We start from the raw sequence: 8,440 nt of genomic DNA, 5'->3' as shown, positions 1-8,440 counted from the left end.
TTCCAGATCACGCCATACTCCGAGTCGTGACAGAATAGGATTCCTGAACTTCCGTGTTACCCGCAATAGAAAAATAGTTCCAGTTTAAAAAAACTAAGTCTGGAAAATTCTGGCTAGGCATTTTTTAGACCCTTTGTAGACTTTTTCGAAAAAAATACTGCCGAGCAAAAAAAAGAGGAAAAAAGTGCAAAAAAAGTGAAAAAAATGAAAAAAAATTCAGAGAGTGCCCCTCCCTTGTTTACGTGTCGCGCCGTGATTTTGTTCGTGTTCTAGGCTCGCGCCTCTAGTACGGTCTTGCCTAGGACCAGCACAGTACCGTCGTTGAGCGTTTATTCAACTTTGCATCCACTACAAAAAAAAGACACATCCGTGACATTTTGGGCCGAATGAATTTTTCTGTCATACTTATGACACTACTATGACGATAATTGTGACAAAACCTGGTATCATCATAGATGTGGTGGGGTCCTACTTCTATGGCAAAAAAATCATGACAGAAAATGGGCTTTTCATCCTGGGCGGGCCGGAGACGCAGCTACATGACATTCTTTGGGCCGTCCATGACGGAGAAAACCATGGTAGAAGCGAGGGCGAGGAAAATATCGGGGTGTTTCCTTTTACGGTGGGTGGTCAGGGTCGAGTGATGCACGTTTCTCTCGTACACGCACGCGTGTGGGTGCGAGGCGTTGGGTTCTAACTGAACCGGAGCGAGGCATTGGGCTCTAACTGAACCCGAGCGATTGCACTGCAGGCTATGCATTACTGAACCCGAGCGATCGATCGATGGCTGTTAACTGAACCCGATCGAGTGATTCCTTGGCTACTGCTGCTAACTGAAGCCGATCGATGCTGCCTCTGGATGAACAGTGAGCGTTGCTCGGGGGGTTTGGATGAACAGTTCCTGGTGGGGGTGGATGAACAGGACCCCGTGGTGTTGCCTCTGGATGAAGAGGACCTCGATCGATCGGGCCGGTTGGGGCTGGATGAACAGGACCCCGTGGAGGGCAGGATGAACAGGACCACCCCATGGAGGGCTGGATGAACAGTAGATGGTGGAGGGCTAGATGAGCAGTAGCCCGTGGAGGGGTGGTTGAACAGGAGCCCGTGGAGAGGGCTGGTTGAACAGTAGCCGGTGGAGTAGCGCGGTGGAGGCTGGATGAAGAGGAGCCCGCGGATGAACAGTCATAAGTGGAGGCTGGAGGAGGTCGAAGGTGGGTGAACAGTAGCCCTGGAGGCTGGAGGGGGTCGACGGTGGAGATGAACAGTATCCCGTGGAGTCCCGTTTTGCGGTACGCCACACCCCTCCCGATGAACAGGAACCCCGTTTTGACCGTAGCGCTCCAACACCAGTCCGTTTCCTCCGTTTTGCGGTATGCCACATCCCTCCCAATCAACAGGACCCCCGTTTCGACCGTAGGAGGTATGTTTCCTCCGTTTTGCGGTACACCAGACCCCTCCTGATGAACAGGATCCCGTTTCGACTGTGGTCGGTCGAACATAAGGCCGTTTCCTCCGTTCTACGGTATGCCATGCATCGTTTCCATCGGTTGTTTCATCCAAGCCCTCTTGATGAACATGACAATGCATTCCGTTTCAACCTAGCCGGTTGGCTCCCCATGAACACGACTACGATGCAGTTTCTCTGTTCTGACCCAGCCATGTACATGAGCCCTGGCCGTACGTATGCACGAGTAGGCGTTCGAGACCCTGCCCGTATGTATGTACGTGGTCGTATTTTGTTTCTTGCACACTGGCCTCTGTACGTACGTGTAGATGCTACGCGCGCACCTCTACTATGACACGTGTGAGGGAGTCCTGGATTAGGGTGTCCTTGGATAGCCAAACAATATACTTTGGCCGGACTGTTGGACTATGAAGATACAAGATTGAAGACTTCGTCCCGTGTCCGGGTGGGACTCTCCTTTGCGTGGAAGGCAAGCTTGGCAATTCGGATATGTAGATCTCCTCCCTTGTAACCGACTTTGTGTAACCCTAGCCTCCTCCGGTGTCTATATGAACCGGAGGGTTTAGTCCGTAGGACAACAACAATCACACTCATAGGCTAGCTTCTAGGGTTTAGCCTCTACGATCTCGTGGTAGATCAACTCTTGTAATACTCATATCATCAAGATCAATCAAGCAGGAAGGATGGTATTACCTCCATCGAGATGGCCCGAACCTTGGTAAACATTGTGTCCCCCGCCTCCTGTTACCATCAGTCTTAGACGCACAGTTCGGGACCCCCTACCCGAGATCCGCCGGTTTTGATACCGACATTGGTGCTTTCATTGAGAGTTCCACTGTGCCGTCGCGTAGAGGCTTGATGGATCCTTCGATCATCGGCAACGATGCGATCCAGGGTGAGGTTTTTCTCCCAGGACAGATCTTCGTATTCGGTGGCTTCGTACTGCGGGCCAACTCGCTTGGCCATCTGGAGCAGATCGAGAGCTACGCCCCTGGCCATCAGGTCAGGTTTGGAAGCTTGAACTATACTACCGACATCCGCGGAGACTTGATCTTCGACAGATTCGAGCCCATGTCAGGTGCGCCGCACAGTCACGACGAGCATGACTTAGCTCTGCCGTCGGGCAGTGTCCGAGAGATCACACCTGTGGCTACTCTGGCCCTCAATCTGGAGGAGATCGTGCCATCCGAGGATGGGTGGTTGGACCCCGCCACGGAAGCCGCACACTCAGCGGCTGTAGAGCCGAATATTGACTTCACCTCTTATGAGACCTGTGTCATCGGACCCTTGGATTCGTCCCCGGCCACAGGCTCCGAACCGCTTGTGTCCGTTCCTATCGAATCTGATTGGGCACTGATCATGGAGTTCACCTCCGCGGATATCTTTCAGCACTCACCCTTGGGCGACGTGCTAAAGTCATTGAGGTCTCTCTCCTTGTCACGAGACCCTTGGCTGAACTAAGTCCCGCTTGAGTGGGAAGCGGACGACGAAATTCGTTCCCCACCCACCACCCACTTAATAGCCACTGTCGACAACTTAACCGACATGCTTGATTTCGGCTCCGAAGACATCGACGGTATGGACGACGATGTAGGAGAAGAACAGGAACCACCGCCCACAGGGCGTTGGACAACCACATCATCATATGATATATATATGATGATGGACACCCCCAAACAAAGAGCTGGCAATAAGGCAACAGAGGATAATCCCCTCGAGAAGCAATCTAAGCACCGGCGTCGTCGGCGCTGCTCTAAGCCCCGCCATAGCAAAAGCTGCGATACCGGCACAAGAGACAATAACGCTGTGGATAATGCCGAAGATGAAGACAATCCCCTCCAGCCAGGTTTCGAGCAGGAGGATGGGCAAGCTATCCCTAAGGAACGGGCGATAGACGGAGAATTAGAGGATGCCAATTACATGCCCCTCTCCGAAGATGAGGTGAGCCTCGGCGACGAAGAATTCATCATGCCTGAGGATCCCATCGAGTAGGAGCGCTTCAAGCGCCGGCTTATAGCCACAACAAAAAGCCTGATGAAAAAGCAGCAGCAACTTCAAGCTGATCAAGATCTGCTAGCGGATAGATGGACCGAGGTCCTGGCAGCCGAGGAATACGAACCCGAGTGCCCAACCAAAAGTTACCGAAAGCGCAGGTTGCTACCCCAACTTGAGGAGGAAGCATTAAAGCCTACAATACAAGCGTATGATGCGGCTGACCGGCCACCTCGTGGCTGAGATAAAGCGGCGTATCAGCCCGAAGTCCAGCCCGCACCCTGTCGCCAGGCAAACAAAAACACCAAGGCCCGGGGCTACACGCAAGACCTGCGAGACATATTGGAAAACAAAGCATGACATACAAGATCGATCTATGGATCACGGGGGCGTGCCCCAACGCGTGACGACGACCGTCACGCCGGATATACTAAAAGCAAATCCTGCCGGGCCGAATACAGCAGACAAGACTCGTATGAACTGCGTCGTGATATAGCCCGGCACAGAGGCGCCACACACCCCCTATGCTTCACCGATGAAGTAATGGATCACGAATTCCCAGAAGGGTTTAAACCCATAAACATTGAATCATATGATGGTACAACAGACCCCGCGGTATGGGTTGAAGATTTCCTCCTCCACATCCACATGGCCCGCGGTGACGATCTACATGCCATCAAGTACCTCCCACTAAAACTCAAAGGACCGGCTCGGCATTGGCTGAATAGCCTGCCGGCAAACTCCATTGGCAGTTGGGAGAACTTGGAAGACGCATTCCTTGACAACTTCCAGGGCACTTATGTGCGACCACCGGATGCTGATGACTTGAGTCACATACCCAATAGCCCGGGGAGTCAGCCAGGAAATTCTGGACTCGGTTCCTAACTAAAAAGAACCAAATTGTCGACTGTCCGGATGCCCAAGCCTTAGCGGCATTTAAGCATAACATCCGCGACGAGTGGCTCACCCAACACCTCGGCCAAGAGAAGCCGAAGTCCATGGCAGCCCTCACGACACTCATGACCCGCTTTTGTGCGGGCGAGGACAGCTGGCTGGCTCGCAGCAACAGCACATCAAGAAATCCTGGCAATTCAGATGCCATAGATAGCAACAGCAAGCCATGTCGCAACTGACACAAGCGCTGCAACAACGGTGACAACGCCGAAGACACGTCAGTCAATGCCGGATTCAGTGGCTCTAAATCTGATCAGCGAAAAAAGCCGTTCAAAAGAAGCAATCTGAGCCCGTCCAGTTTGGACTGCATACTCGATCGCTCGTGTCAAGTTCACGGCACCCCCGATAAACCAGACAACCACACCAACAGAGAATGCTGGGTGTTCAAACAGGCCGGCAAGTTGAATGCCGAAAACAAGGAAAAGGGGCTGCATAGCAACGACGAGGAGGAGCCCCGGCCGCGAACACAGGAGGACAGAAGAAATTCCCCCCAAGTGAAAACGGTGAACATGATATACGCAACCCATATTCCCATGTAGGAACGGAAGCATGCACTAAGGGACGTCTATGCGGTGGAGCCAGTCACCCCAAAGTTCAACCCATGGTCTTCTTGTCCAATCACTTTCGATCGCAGGGACCACCCTACAAGTATCCGTCATGGCGGTTCTGCCGCATTGGTCCTTGACCCCATCATTGACGGATTTCACCTCACTCGAGTCCTTATGGACGGGGGCGGCAGCCTGAACCTGCTCTATCAGGATACAGTGCGCAAAATGGGTATCGACCCCTCGAGGATCAAACCCACAAAAACCACCTTTAAAGGTGTCATACAAGATGTAGAGGCCTGTTGCACGAGCTCAATCACATTGGAAGTGGTCTTCGGATCTCCGGATAACTTCCGAAGCGAGGAGTTGATCTTCGATATCGTCCCCTTCCGTAGTGGCTATCACACACTGCTCGGACGAACCGCATTCGCTAGATTCAATGCGGTACCGCATTATGCATACCTCAATCTCAAAATGCCAGTACCTCGCGGGGTTATAACAGTTAATGGAAACACAGAACGCACGCTCCGTACGAAGGAGCACACTGCTGTTAAGGCATATCTCTCTCGATGTAGTTTTGGTGATCGATGACAACATATTTGCGGACTAACCTTGTGCTTTGAGCATTTTAGAGATTCATCCTTTGCCTCGAGATGATTTCTTTCCCCTCGGAGTGTTTTTCAAGACGGTGTAGCTCTTTTCGTTTCTTGTTGGTGGACTAGTTTCGTAGGAGTCACCGTACTATCAAGAGGGGGTCCGCTTTGGTATGGCTAGGGTGGAATCATCACGTAAACTTTCATTTCACACCCTCTGGGCCTTCCTGCGTCGTTGGAGGTCTCTTTCCCTGCAGTTTGGGCAGTCTTTTGCCCCAGCGGTAGTACCGCGGTGCCCAATGGTAGTACCGTGGTGCCCAGCGGTAGTACCGCTTGTGTGTCCTTAGCGGCAGTACCGCTGCGGTACCGGGCCACTACCGCCTCGACTCGAGGGGGGCATTTCTCATGTCGGGTTGAGCGGCACCTGCAGCGGTTGTAGACGCAGTAGTACCGCTCAAGAGCAGTAGTACCGCCCTGCCACCGCGGCAGTACCGCGCTGGGCCTGTCCGGTAGTACCGCGCCGGGCCTATCCCTCCTCTGCCTTCAAGCACTCTCGGTATGGGCGGTAGTACCGTAAGAGGGAGCGGTAGTGCTGCTGGGTCCAGCGGTAGTACCGCTGCCCACTACGGTAGTACCGCTCTGTGCGGGGCTGTTTAGTGGGGTAACGGTTGGATTGTTACCCCCACTATAAAAGGGGGTCCCCTTCTTCTTTGTTGACTTACCTCTTCCCCCTTCAGCTCCATTAATGCTCCAAGCTCCATTTTCGCCCGATCTCTCTCTCTAGCCAGTCAAACTTGTTGATTTGCTTGGGAGTGGTTGAGAAGGCCCCGATCTACACTTCCACCAAGAGATATTTGATTCCCCCACCTATCCCTAGCGGATCTTGTTACTCTTGGGTGTTTGAGCACCCTAGACGGTTGAGGTCACCATGGAGCCATAGTCCATTGTGGTGAAGCTTTGTGGTGTTGTTGGTAGCCTCCGATTAAGTTGTGGAGATTGCCCCAACCTTGTTTGTAAAGGTTCGGTTGCCGCCTCCAAGGGCACCAATAGTGGAATCACAGCATCTCGCATTGTGTGAGGGCGTGAGGAGAATACGGTGGCCCTAGTGGCTTCTTGGGGAGCATTGTGCCTCCACACCGCTCTAACAGAGACGTACTTCCCCTCAAAAGGAAGGAACTTCGGTAACACATCCTCGTCTTCACTGGGTCCACTCTTGGTTATCTCTTACCTTTACTTGTGCAAGCTTATTGGTGTTACTTCTCTTGCTTGCTTGTATGTTCGTTGTTGTTGCATCATATAGGTTGCTCACCTAGTTGCACATCTAGACAACCTACTTTGATGCAAAGTTTAATTTGGTAAAGAAAACTTAAAAATTGTTAGTTGCCTATTCACCCCCCTCTAGTCAACCATATTGATCCTTTCAATTGGTATCAGAGCCTCGTCTCTTTACTAAGGACTTTTCCGTCCGAAGAGTATGGTTGATACCGTAGACAGTGTGGAGGAACACTCCGGTGTGAAGCCGATCTCGTCTACGGGCGATGGGGGAACCTCGGTCTCTCGTGAGGAGTTCAATGTGGCCTTGGAGACATTGAAAACCTCCATGACGACCGAGGTTGAAAGCATGTTTACTAAATTCATTGAAGGGCTTAAACTATCCACCGCACCATTGAAAGTTGGTGATCCCACTGACAAGGTGACGGATGCTATCTCCGACAAGGGGGAATCTAGTAGTGAAAAGGCTCCTTCTTCTAGTGGTAAAAATGGCACCGACATCTTTGCTCATGTGGAACCACCACTTGTTTATGGTGGACTGGTTCCTTCCACTCATTTGAATCATGCCGGGTCCTCCCCCTAAGATTGTGAAAAATGAGGACTTTGATTCTTGGGTTTATCGCTTTAAGTGTCATTTAAATCATGTGAACACTAATCTTTGGAGAATCATTGAAGAAGGTTTCCATCCGCATGATCCAAGCAACTTCACTCCTCGAGAAGCCATGGATAATCAATTCAATGAGAATGCTCTCTTCATCATTCAAGATGCAATTCCTCCCGAAGATCTACCTCATCTTCGGCCCTTTGCCTTGGCCAAAGATGCATGGCTTTGTGTTGTCTCTCTCTACCGGGGAAGCGCAAGCATTCAACACTCTAACTATGAAGTAGTGCAAGATGAAGCCGATGAGTTTGCAATGAAAGAAGATGAAGAACCTCGTGAGCTTTATCGGAGAATAACCAAACTCGCGGTCTCACTTCGAGATCACGGGAGTAAGTACACGGATGACAATTGGATCAAGCGCAAATTCCTCAAGGAAATGATGCCTTACCACAAGGCCATGTCCTTTGTCATTCGTCAAAGGCCGGACTTCCACACTTTGACCTCAAGTAAAGTGTTGGATGATTTTGTGGCTATGAACATCTTGGACAAGACCGCCGACAATGCGGTGCTTCACTCTCAAAGGGCAAAGAAGCCCAACCTTGCATTGAAGGCCAAGGTTTGCGTTGAAGAAGAAGAAGAGTAAGAAGAAGAGGAAAGCAACCCCGAAGATACAAAGTATGCCTATCATGAACACATGGCACTTGCTTCAAGGCAATTTTGGAGTAAGAAAAACTCAAGGCCAAACTTCAACAGGAACAACTCAAGTGGCACGAAGAGCAAGCAAAGTGTAAGGACTTGCTACAATTGTGGCAATGTGAGTCATTTTGTTGCGGAGTGCCCGTATGAGAAGAGGGAAGACAATGGTGGCAAGCTCATTCGAAAGGACAAAGACAAGTCTTTCCCCAACAAGAGAAACTTCATCAAGAAAACCCCTCACAAGGCATTGGTGGTTCAAGAAGAGTACCATGATGATGATGATGATGATGAAGATGGTGAGTCAGTTGCCATGGCCTCCGTT

Source organism: Triticum dicoccoides, chromosome 3A, assembly GCF_002162155.2.
Source record: "Triticum dicoccoides isolate Atlit2015 ecotype Zavitan chromosome 3A, WEW_v2.0, whole genome shotgun sequence".
In the NCBI taxonomy this organism is placed as follows: domain Eukaryota; kingdom Viridiplantae; phylum Streptophyta; class Magnoliopsida; order Poales; family Poaceae; genus Triticum; species Triticum dicoccoides.
This window is presented reverse-complemented; position numbering follows the sequence as displayed.